The following is a 12,246-nucleotide window of genomic DNA, read 5'->3' on the forward strand; positions in this document are numbered from 1 at the left end:
GCGCCCGATCCGTATCTCTCAGAACGGAAGATCGAGAGTTACCGCCGTCGTTAATCAGTCTTTTTCCAATTTATTTTCTGCAGCAGGAAGTAGTGCCGAGTAGTCTCTCGCGGCGATGTGGAAGGTCGATTTATGTCTCGGCGGACTCGCGAGATTATCGCTTTTTTCCGCCGAGTCATCTGTATCGTGGAAATGATCATTCCCTCGGTTTCCTTTCACCGGATCAATTAGAGCTCATTGCGTGGATCAATCAACGTGGCGCGCGGACTGCGTTTCCCCGTCTCTGGTGCCACCGTCGGCCGAGTTAAAAGGCGATCCACGTTCCTGGAAGCGGTCGTTTGTCAGATGCCATCAGATATCGTTTCTGCCTCTCGTCTGCGATTATTAGAAGACTCTGTAAGAATGTTCGACTTAACCCGCCGACATGCCTTCCGTCATCACGATCCATCTGAGACTCTCTCGTCTACGACGGATCAGTTTCAAGTGATTGCGCCATTAATTCGTGACGCTCGCTTACCAGGAAGTGTCAGGAAAAGTGCGAAATCTGTCTGATTTACACTTTGCATGTGCCACAAAGTGATCCGCCGCTAACGCATCAACATGGTCTTCAGCATTTCTTCTGTTTGAAAGTGAAATTTTCTCAAGGAAAACATCGAGGAAGTTACTCATTTATCGTAATTTCCCGGTATTCGATATTACATATCTTTATAATGAAATTTTTAATTCAAATTCTGTTAAGATCCACCGGGTGTTGATAGATCTGTTAGTTTGTTTGTCCCACTGAAACTTTGTTCGCGGAAATCTTATCTTCAATCGCTAATTACGCAGAAAATTAACTCATAGTCTACTAAAATAGTCGCACGACTAAATACGACTGTGTCACGTTTTATCTGAAAAACATGTGTAGTACATTTTTATTGATATTTCGTTTACTTAGCTATCTCGCATAATTACTCATCATTCTTTTTAATCTTCAAGAGATTTAAAGCTGTATATTTTTCGCAACTTAACGAGGATTGTTACGAGTTACGATGGGCTGTTACAAGACCCGGAACTCCATCGCGTATGATACTCGCGCAGTAAGAAAGTTAATCTCGAGACCACCATTCACGATGCACCCAACGCGCTTGATTGTGAGGCTCGGTTAAGTTTAATAGCGCTAGTGCCGGATTCAAAACATTAGAGCGCGAGCCAGCGTGCGTGCCACAGCGAAATAAGCCCGCACCGCCATTATGCATCGGTAACATGCGACGCTGCATTTCCACGATCGCGCGATAACGGCCTTCGGTGGTGGATGCTTATTCGCGCTAGCCAAGCGAATTCCTGACGAGGTGCCTGCTGAAAAAGGCGCCGAACACTCTGCTAGAGAGGGACGCGAACCGAGTGATTAGACCTCCGTTCGCTCTTTCAGGCTCTCGGGTCGGTTTTGTCTGCTGCTGCATCTTTTATCCCACGCACGTCGGCTGTTTTATGTATGACGATCGTTTTTTCGCGCAAGCCAAGCGATTCGTCTCGGGCCGCTAAGTGCTGGCAATATTTTCGAGTTTTTTAAAATATGAATATATTATACTGTGTTAACGCGTTTATAATGACCTCTGGAAATCTCAAGATCTTTCGCAGCGTTTCCGAGAAAGTACGTAATGAACTTTGAAGTGAAGCCATTAACTGATAATAAGACGTGAATAAAGTTACATTTGTCTTTTACGCCGTAGTAAAGCTGCGTTTATGCATTCTCCGATATTATCGGAGAAATTGGAGCGCGGCTAATGCGCAATCCATATTTGGCCGACCATACCATTTGACTCTCCGCGCCTTGCCCAACTTATATATCCCTTACGACGATCAGCCCGCTGGTGCTAGGCTCGCGAGATTGACGAAACGGCATAATTTGCGTTGTAAAAAAAATAATTGCACAACTTATCGAAACGGTCGCGCGAGTTTCATCGCCGCGCGTACGCGCGCGATGGCAAATTCATTTTGCGTGTAACGGCAGGTAGTTATTTCGTCACTAGCAATTTGCGAGAACCAGATAGAAGTAGCGCTTTCTGTAGCGTTTTTTTCTTTTTCCATATGCAAATGATATTCGGATTAACATCTAATGGTGCTGCGCGTGAAAAAGTCGCTGATGTCCCTCCCCGTGACACGTGCTCGGTCGAGTTATTAAAATAATGAAACGTGACTTCTTCTCCGCGAGATAACGCACGTGTCATCGCGCTTTGTCCAAGAGCGGAATGTGATTTGCACAACGTGTCTGCTCTGAGTGTTAAGGTGCATTCTCATGTTTAATTTCTGTGTTTAATTAATCGGGACGACAACATGTTCCCACGGTGGACAAAAGCTTTGTAGTTTCACAGATTGAAAACCGTAAAAGGCAGTCATTGTTTATTTAGAGTACCGTTGCTCGCGAAATTTTCTTCCAAGACTTTGCATCACATGCAGTTTTAATAACGTAAGTTTGCGAGAAAGCAGGTGAATTATTTTTGGCACAAACGTTATCGCAAGAGGCTTGATCTTGACATTTGCATTTCCTTCGGACAAGTATGCTACAATTTGCAACATTTGCCGCTATTGTGCGCCGTATTTGACGAATCGATGCACAGACATTATGCCGAAGTGAGCCTTATGAATTTCGAATGTGCCGTTCGATAATGCCGCGCGGCTACGATGGCGGTTTCGTTCGCGACAAAGTTTATGCGCGACGTTAAAAATACATCGGAGAAAAATATATCACTTGGACTTGTCGTGCCACGGCCATTGACCCACAGCTCGTGCCTATTTTTGGTCAGCGCTTTAAACCGAACGCGCCGCGATGTTTTCTCCTCATCGCTCCTAAGCGACGATCGGTCGCGCGTCTCGACGAATCTTTTCCGGATGGCAGCGTGCAGTCCGGCGACTATCGTCGCGCGAGCTTTATGCATTCTGTCAGAAGACAATGTCCTGGAAATCGGCCAACTTGCGCCTGCACCGTAGTTCGAGCAGCTGCTTCCTCGCGATTCATCTCCCCACCCCGTTCGCCCCGATTCGAATGGATCTTCCGTTGTGCACGTCGCGCTTATTCCTCTTTTTTAAATAGAATATATCGGGCGATGTCACTTCCGCCAAGACGGTCGTCGATCCTTACGCGAGGAGACCATCTGCTGATGAGTTTCAACTGACAGCGCAATTTAATATCTACTTGCTCGCGCGTTTCCGTCTCATCATTTCTTATTCTTATCGAAGGCGAAACTTTACGTTGAAAATTGATAGAAATTATCGATTTATCATAAGGTGATTGATTATTATTATTATTATTATTTTTTAAGAAAGAAATTCTTCAATCCATCGCGCAATTTAGACATTTTTTTGTGACGCGCTAGATTCTTTCGAACTTTCGCAGCTGGCTTTTACATCGAAAGAAAACTGATTGGAGGATTTTTCGGATTTACGCGATAAAATTGCGAATTCCACGGCGTTTCTCTTTTGTCTAATGCAATTTCCCACAATCCTCGATGCTCACGGCGATACGTGATAAACCCGGTGAGAGCCGACCGACTTTTGCGCCGGTTGGCACGGGACTAAATCAATAAGCATTTTAGATTGACTGTATCGATATCGGGAAAACGATAATAGAGGAATCGACCGTACACGATACGACGAGTCAGCGACCTTTCTATCCTGCCAGGCTCCGTTGGATAAAATCAATGAAAGTAAACGCCGCACGTACTCCGATTACCGCTCCCCGTAAAAGACGGGCGCGTGCAGGCGAATTCGAGAAAGTAAGACATTATCTACGCCGGTATTAGCACGGGACGATGGCGTAAAAATATTCCTTATCACAATACGCGCGTTTTCCTTGAGTGATATCTGACAGAAATCATTGCGCCCGCCCGACTCGCATGTTTTGACGCGCGCGCGCCGTTCCCACGCGCCGTTTTGCAACGCGAGGAAAATTTTCCACATGCTAAAATTACTCGCGCCGCAAATTACGCCCAAAATAGTGAAAACGTCGTAAACACTTCTTTCTAAATTTTCCAGCGTTTCACAACGCGAAAACAGCTCGACGGATTTTTTTCGGATGCGTCACATCTGATGTGAACATTCTTTTCCGAACGCTTCGTGACAACAAACATCTTATTTGGTATATAAGATCGCTCCACTTTGAAAGATTCCTTTTTTTTTCTCAAATTGCCGCGTTAGCACGTATCGATCTCGTGATGTGGTTGTCCTATAAAATCGGAGCGCTGTTCGTGCGGACTGCGCGGCTTCGACTTCACGCCCATTCCGTGCTTTCTCTACGAAAATAGCTCTTCCGATAGCACGACGACTCGTGCACGATCGGCTTCTAAGCGGCGACCCAATTTACAGGCATATACAGGATCAATGAACATCGCGGTACACGGGACGCGGTTCGCTCCGTAGAAAGTGATTGAGGCGTTTCCGGCTCGCCGGTGTGGATAGCACCGACGAGCCATCGACAGGATGGAGAGGCGGGAAGAGAAGGACAACGAGTGTGTTTTATCGATTAAATGGCGGCACGCTGAAGGTAAACACCGACAGCACGTGAGGCCGCATCGCTATGGACGATCTTTCGCTTTCGAAAGGCCAGGAATATTCCCGAAAGAGACGAGCGCGAGGGAGAATTTGCGTACATGGTGATGTAATCGTGTATATCGCGTGTCGGAGATGGCAGTAGATTCTCCGCCGTTCTCTCCGCGTCTCTATACGAGACGCGCTGAGGGTGACGAAGAGAGCTGGGAAGCATTGTATACGTTTCTGAGTGTGTCGGAAGTAACCGCACTTTCTCTGACTCACAGAGTATTAGGAATAATAAGGCTGGCGATTTCAGTGTTGCGACACTCGCGAGCCTTTGCGGAGATTCAAAATGTTTCGCAACCAGCACGGCGATATAAATTAATATATGTGCATCGAAAGCTAAAAAAAATACAAATATCATTAACGATTAGTTTGACTTTTATATCAGCACTTCCGTAGAAATATTTTAACGTGCTTGTTTTTTAAGCGGTTTTTAAACCAATCTGTTTTTGTTGTTCGACGAGTTTTCTATAATTTTATCTCTGAATTTGTTTTTTTATAAAAAAGAACTGGGAAAGTTTTCGAACAAAACTCGTGTGTATATTTTAGAATGGTCACAATGAGTCATTAAAGAGAGTAACGATAAAATAAATTCGTCGCTGCGTAAAATACAACGAATGAATATTTGAATATTCCCGATAAGGTCCGAGCGTATCGAATTCTACGTAATGCGTAGTCGATATATACGACCGGGCAGTCAAAACACGCGGGGAAAAAGAGCGAATAGCGAGTCAATCTTACTGCCACGGCAGTATTATCCAATTTCGCTGATTATTGTTCGAAAAGCGAGCTTATTGCGTGGCAATATAGTCGCAACCAGTTTCGTCGATCTCGCTAGCTCGAGCAATATCCACTGCGAATATTCCAGCGGGGAATAATTTCTGTAATCGCGAATGTTCCGTCGCGCAATATACGAGGATAACAATGCGGCTGCGACTGCGAATATTGAAGCACGCGAGACGTCGAACCTCATTTTGACAATCAACCTCATTCCGACAATCATTTGAAGAGATCATCTCGCGCATATTTTTAGACGATTCAAGCCGATGTTTTCTTTTTTGCGCAGAATAAATCAAGTCTTATAGACCGAAAAAATTGATTAATATTTACAATATTATTTTTAAATGATTGCTCTGTGCATATTAAATATGAGAAGTCGATAAAAATTTGCATGTAAATTACAATTTATTAATGAAGAAAAATTTCTATAATTAAGAACGTCGGAACGATTGATTTCCATACACGGGAAAACGATTTGGTATTTGCGATCGAAGATTACGCTTATAAAGGTTCACAAAGCCATTCCAAGGACCGCATCTGTTGCGTTGGTAAAATTCATTTAGCGTGTTGTATGTATCGCGCCTTTCATTTGGCCTGAGGAATTTACTCAACTCCGTCGAGCGTGACCTAGTATTCAGAAACAAGTCCTGAATGGTATACACACGCCGCGAGAGATATCCTTGATCCTGCAACGAGTTCTGGACGAGAAGAAAAATGGGATTCGTTAAGGAAGAGGGAGAAATCTTCGTCCCGGAAAGATCAGGTGCGATAAACCTGAATTGAACCTGATCGATTCTGAAACTATGTACAATTCTAAAATTATATATTTGCGCGCGCGCGCGCACGCACGCACACACACACACACACACACACAACACACACACAACGCACGCACATCGCAAATTGAAGAAAATTGTATTCATTGAAAAAAAATAAACATGAAAATTCCATTCCATTTACGGAAGAACACTCTCGCATTTCAACGAGGATTATCTTTACAAAACTATCTCAAGGACCGCAACTGTTGCGCCGGCGAATTTCATTTAGTTGCCTCGCGTGTACCGCGCCTTTCATTTTGCCTGAGGAATTTACCAGCTCCGTCGAGCGTGACCCAGTATTCCAGGAGTCCCGGTTGGTGTGTACGCAGCTACGATATCCTTGATCCTGTAACGAGTTCAGGACGAGAGAGGAAACGTGACTCCGCGAGAAAAAGGGAGTGGAAATGAGACGGAGATCGCGGGAAGGAGAGAGAGAGACGTCAAAGGAAAGTATTGTACGAAGGAACAGTAGCTGTTCCTATTGGTTGACGGCCATCGGCCGACTTGCCAGACCCGGCGTCGCCTGCGGTGTACGCCGGCGTTACGTCACACATCGTGCTCTCTGATAAGTCGCACGCGTGTATGAGTGAAGTGTCAGGTCGCTGTGTATTCATCGTAATTCACATGAGTGCGCGCGACGCGCAGATACACGGATATCGCAAGACGCGAGTGTGAGCGTGAAGAACCTTGAATGACGATTGCCTCCGTGTGTTTTGCGGCGTGCGGTCGCACAAATTGCGATCAATCAAGTATTTCGGATTGATTTTTTTTTTTCAGGCACGACAACACGCGGGCGTACATCGCCGCGCGAAATTTTACACTTCGCCGCACTTCTGCCCGAGAATACGAGGGAATCGCGCTTATCTTATCTATTATTTATGCTAGATGGACAGTACTGGTTGTGAATTTGTGAACACAGTTGCTGCGACGGAAGAGATAAGCTTTAAATTTGAAGATGCTGTCTAAAGTGCTATTCGTGGCTATAAGCGGTCCTTTGTGACCGCTGGCGTCATCTTTCGCAATGCTGCTTCTAATGAAATCATCGGCATATTCCACGGCCAGTTGGATCCATTCTCCGATTGTGTCTTTTGCCGAACCACCACGCTTGTTTTGCGTAGTTTGTTTACGCGACAGTAGACATTGGCCACGCATTGGATATTGCCTTAAGATTTATGGAGGGGTTTTATGCCAAGTGGAACGAGATAAAAGCGCACTTTTATGAATGGCCATCGAAGTCGGGAAGTTTCCACAAATTGATAAGAAAGTTGTCATACCTTTCACAAAACGTAATTGACAATTCGAAAGTTTTTGCTGATAATTGAAAATTCCGGGAGAAGGTTCGTAAAGCAGTGAAAATTTCTAAAGTTATCAGAGCGTGGCCCAAGATCACTTTCGTGAAAAATCGGCGCTGATGAAAAATCTCTCGCATTACCGGTGCTAATGACGCTGCTGGCGCGTGCACGCGGCGTGGTAGATCAAAAACGACCTGTGGGATTTTAATGACATCGTATGTGAGCATCACGTCGCACGCCCGGCGCGGGACTGTTTGCAAAACAGATAGCGCATTACTTTATACAAACTCTTTCAAGTTCAAACAAGTAAGTCATTGTATGCATGCACATTGTGCGACACACGATTACATCAGCATCATGGTGTCCGATAGAAATCTATTAGATATTCATAGCGACGATTTTTAGCCACGATATCATAAAGAACTTCCGCGACGACGTTAATGATTTAATAATCACGAATAAGATTTTTAATTTTCTTTCCACGAAATAAGGAAATGAGATATCGTGATATGCAATAAATGTTACAATCTTTCATCACATTCGATATACGCGCAAGTAAATTTCTCGAAACTTTTACATTACACGTAAACATACTCGAAGTGTCAAGTTTCCTTATTTAAATCTTAACCTTGAGTTCATCGTAGAAGATTGATTTTTAAATCTCGATAAAATTTTTCATGGAATTGTAGATATAATTTGTAATACGCACTTCTGTATTTATAATATTATATCATGAATATTTATATGAATTACGTAGGTTGATAAGAAATGTATGATAACAAATATCACGAAACAGCATATTCATGATCTCTTTCTCTCTTTCTGCCCTATGCATTTTTAATTGGATTCAACTGTATAATCTGTCGAATTTTATGAGTTTGTTACTCGGAATCTGTTTTCGAACACGCCTCGGGCGAAGTATGACGTGAAGACAGGTTTTGCCCTGACGAACTTGCTACCTCGTTGGCAATGTTGATCGCGTTCTCGCACGACTCGACTTTACACTCAAAAAAATATTTCGCTGATGTAGTTAGATTTCTAGATATCGCAACAAGAATGTATCGCTATTTTTCGTATCTGTGAAAACATTGTTTGTCACATACAGAATTTATAGCAGTAATGTTCTAGCAATAGCTTCTGAAAAATTTAGGTACCATTGCTAAATGTTATTCATTGCATGATCTAACACGTGATTGATCTTATATAGATAGGCGCTTTAGAGAAACTTTCTTTTTAAAGTTCACAAACAATACAGATATATATTCTGTTTCTGTCATCTAAACTGATTAAGTAATTATATATGCAATATCACAACAGTTGCTAATCATTTATCTGTTTTAGTTAATTTTTTACACCTAGAAAATGTTAGCTATTATTGCAAGATCATTTTTTTGAGTGTACGTAACGATTCGCTCATGCGATAAGCAGAGTATCGAACATCTCTTCGGCAATTATTCATTTCGCGTATCGGCAAACAATGTGGCACTTTTCCTCGCCTTCTATAATAATCTCATTGTACACATAATTAAAAATGTTGTTTTTTTTTATTCTTTATGTTTTTCCGATTAAAAAAAAAAAACGTTGACTAATCGCAGAATTTCGTAATCGCAAAGTTTCATTTTTAGATCATCAACTCGGTTTTTTTTTAATATCAAAAAAAGGTATAGGAAAAGAAGCTGGAGTATAATTAGATCTATTTACATCGTTCGATGCATATTTTTTCTTCATCTCAAGTCTTTCTTGCACGCAAGAAGGAATGCATAAATTCAGATGCATTTCTTTGGTTGTTACGCGGGGATTGGCTTTACGTAACCGTAGTCATGCAGCGAGTTGCATCGGCTCGCATGCCGTGATCGCGTGTGCGAGTCGCGATTCGCTCGGGCCGTGCTTATCGCTTTATTAGTTGGTTTTTTATTGCACCGGCGACCCCGTTGACACATCTCGTCTATGATAGCGACGCAGACACATCATCGCGACAGAGATAAAGAGAGTCCTCTCCGTCAACGCAGCTGCTGAACTCGCGGGGTCTCTCAAACGAAATCTTTATATCATTATCGGTTATTTTTTTTTCTTAAATATCTAGAGCAAATATCGAGCTCGCCCGATACGCTGTATCTTAGGTCAGTGCTTGTTACGTTAAATATGACAATCGCAAATTCGTATCTTTATCTCCGAGTTTTTCCAAGGAGAGATTTTTCGCTTCAAATGTTACCGCGTACGGACAGAAATAAATCATTATTAAAAGATGCTAATAAGCGAACGCGATTGTGCATGGAAATATATGATAGAGCGATTTCAGTGTGCGCCGGTAAACACGATTGCAAGCGATCGCACGTCGGTGCAACGTCTTTGACCTTGGCATTGGCCATGGTTACTACGGTTACGTAATCGCGACTGTGCAACGGACCGGCTACCACGTGCTAATGTAACGCACGCCTAATGTGGTTGTTGCACGCGTGGCCACTTGCTACGCACTAGCCGGTGTCGCCGCGCGTGGATGTGTGGAGGCGCGAGAGCCTGTCGCTTCTTGAGAAATCGTGATATACGATCGGCGGACGGAAGAATGTGTGTAAGTAGTGGCCAGTTTATATAGCCGGGGCCAGCGCGACCGCGCCAGGCTGTTGAGCGATCGAGAGATTTATTCGTGATCGATCTCGTTGAACCTTGACCCCGGGCATTATGTCGCGCCCAGGCAAGCATTGAAACCGGTATAATTGCGGTGAGGCGAGATTCTGACGCTGCCGATGCGTGAAAATGATCTCTAATAACATTTTCGATTGATGTACGCTTGCGATCGGACAGAGTGCAAACAAGTCTATTTTTCACGAGTTTGTTTTCAATTAGGAATGCATTTGATATATATATATATATACGGGATATTTTAGAACCGCCGAATGTATTTTGATCGTTGCTCCTTTGGTTGATTTAAAAATACTTTTTCTTTGCCAAAAATATCGAGAAAATTTATAATTTCTTAACACTGTGTATTTTATTAAATTTTATCAAAAAATGAAATCTGTCTTAAGAATTTAATTTCGTCACTCATCTTGTTTGTTCAAATTTAGTTTGCAAAATGTAATCAATTTCTAACAATTTTTGTTTTCAATAGAACAAAGAACGTTCAGTTCGAAAAACATTCTATATTAAGAACAATTGCAATTCGTTTCACATTTGATAACTATCAGGCATTATTTTTTTCATATCTATAATCAGTGGGAATCACGCCAATGCAATCGCATCGCGTCGAGAGTCATCGAGAATGATACTTTTCTACCTGCACTGTCCACGTGAGAGTCATGACGAGTGCGGTCGACTGGCCACTCGTTTATCACGTTAATTATACAGCTGACGCGTTATCGCTTACATTACGTAAACAGTTCCATGAATTTCCCGCACTTTTCGCGCATCGGTAACATCTATTCTCGTACTCTTTTTTTTTTTTGGAGCGAACAGAGGCGACTAGATCCTAGGTTAGTCGCAGGTGCGGATTTCCGCATGCAAGAATTCACTCGATATTCCGCCGATAATTACACAGCGTTTGTCGGGGGATACCCGACATTTCTCGTAATAACAGCCGCGCTTTTATCCGCACGAGCGCTATCTGCGCAGCGGAAAATAAATCCGATTTAATGGAGTTTGCGTGGCACTTAATTGTGGCTGGCATCCTGCGCGGACCGATGTACCATTTGCTCCAATAAAGACCGCGCGACGCGATAAAAATATTATAACGTCAAGGTCACTCGTGTCCGGTTACTTCGCGACGACTCGCGACGATTCGCCACGACACCCTCCCCGATATTTCTTTCGTCGTGCGAGCCGCGTCCTTCGATATCGCCGCCGCTTGACGTTTATTGCGGCAAATAAATAAATAAATAAATTCGCGGGCTGTTTCTCTCCCAGTTTGCAGCCGAACGGCGATTGAATCGCGTTACCCAATATACAGGCGGCAAAATGACGTACATCACGAACCGCGGGAGAAAACTTTGGAGTTTCAGCGAAATAGAGCACGGCGCGCTGCTTTGACAACACACTCGCCGATTTCGTATTGCGCAATGCAATGTTAACGCGATATGCTTGGATGACGTTTATGAACTTTAAGGTCTGCATAATAACGGCAAACGGGATAAGCGAGTTTTTTTTGTTTTTTTTTTTTTGTCGCAAATGACAAACAGCTCGACGTCCTGAATGAAATGTCATCCCTGCGTCAAATTGCATAATCCTCCTCGCGAGCGTCCACCGCTTATGCGGTTGGTAAATGCACAAGTGCGCGCCTGCAGACGCACGCCGATTTCTCGGTATGCAACACGCGCATTCGCGCAGTAGGCCATCTCCGTCCGTACGTCATTGCTCCAGGGTTAAACGTTCGGAGAGGAAGTGACAGTGATTTAATCGCCGTCGGTTCTTGCGGCGAGTTAACGGTTATCGCGTTGAGTCACGATCGATTTCTTTGATTGCCGGAGCGCGCGGATGAGGTAAAGAAATCGGGCACTCTGGCGTAATCGATCGGGGTCTCTCCTTGAAGAAGCCCCGGACCGCTCGTCGGGGCCTGTCTCGAACGGTGAAATATTAAGGCCGCTGCGCGCTTGCACGTACCGTTTGATACGGCGAGCTGTACACGTCGGCGAGATAAAAAGACATTCCTTAAACTCTGAAAAATGCCTGCACGTATTTATATATCCACGCGGCATGTATAACGCGCAATTGTCGGATAGGCAGACCGGTGGCCGAGAGCTAATCGACGTCAAAGCCGTCCGCCAGTTTCAATGAATCGTTTTAATGAATCG

At 43.8% G+C, this 12,246-nt stretch overlaps 1 protein-coding gene across 1 annotated transcript in view; it reads left to right on the plus strand.

Moving 5' to 3' along the window:
* Positions 1-12,246, plus strand: part of LOC105668652 (uncharacterized) — a 48,847-nt gene that overhangs the window by 15,741 nt on the left and 20,860 nt on the right. The window lies entirely within an intron of this gene.

This window comes from Linepithema humile, chromosome 1, assembly GCF_040581485.1.
Source record: "Linepithema humile isolate Giens D197 chromosome 1, Lhum_UNIL_v1.0, whole genome shotgun sequence".
In the NCBI taxonomy this organism is placed as follows: Eukaryota; Metazoa; Arthropoda; class Insecta; order Hymenoptera; family Formicidae; genus Linepithema; species Linepithema humile.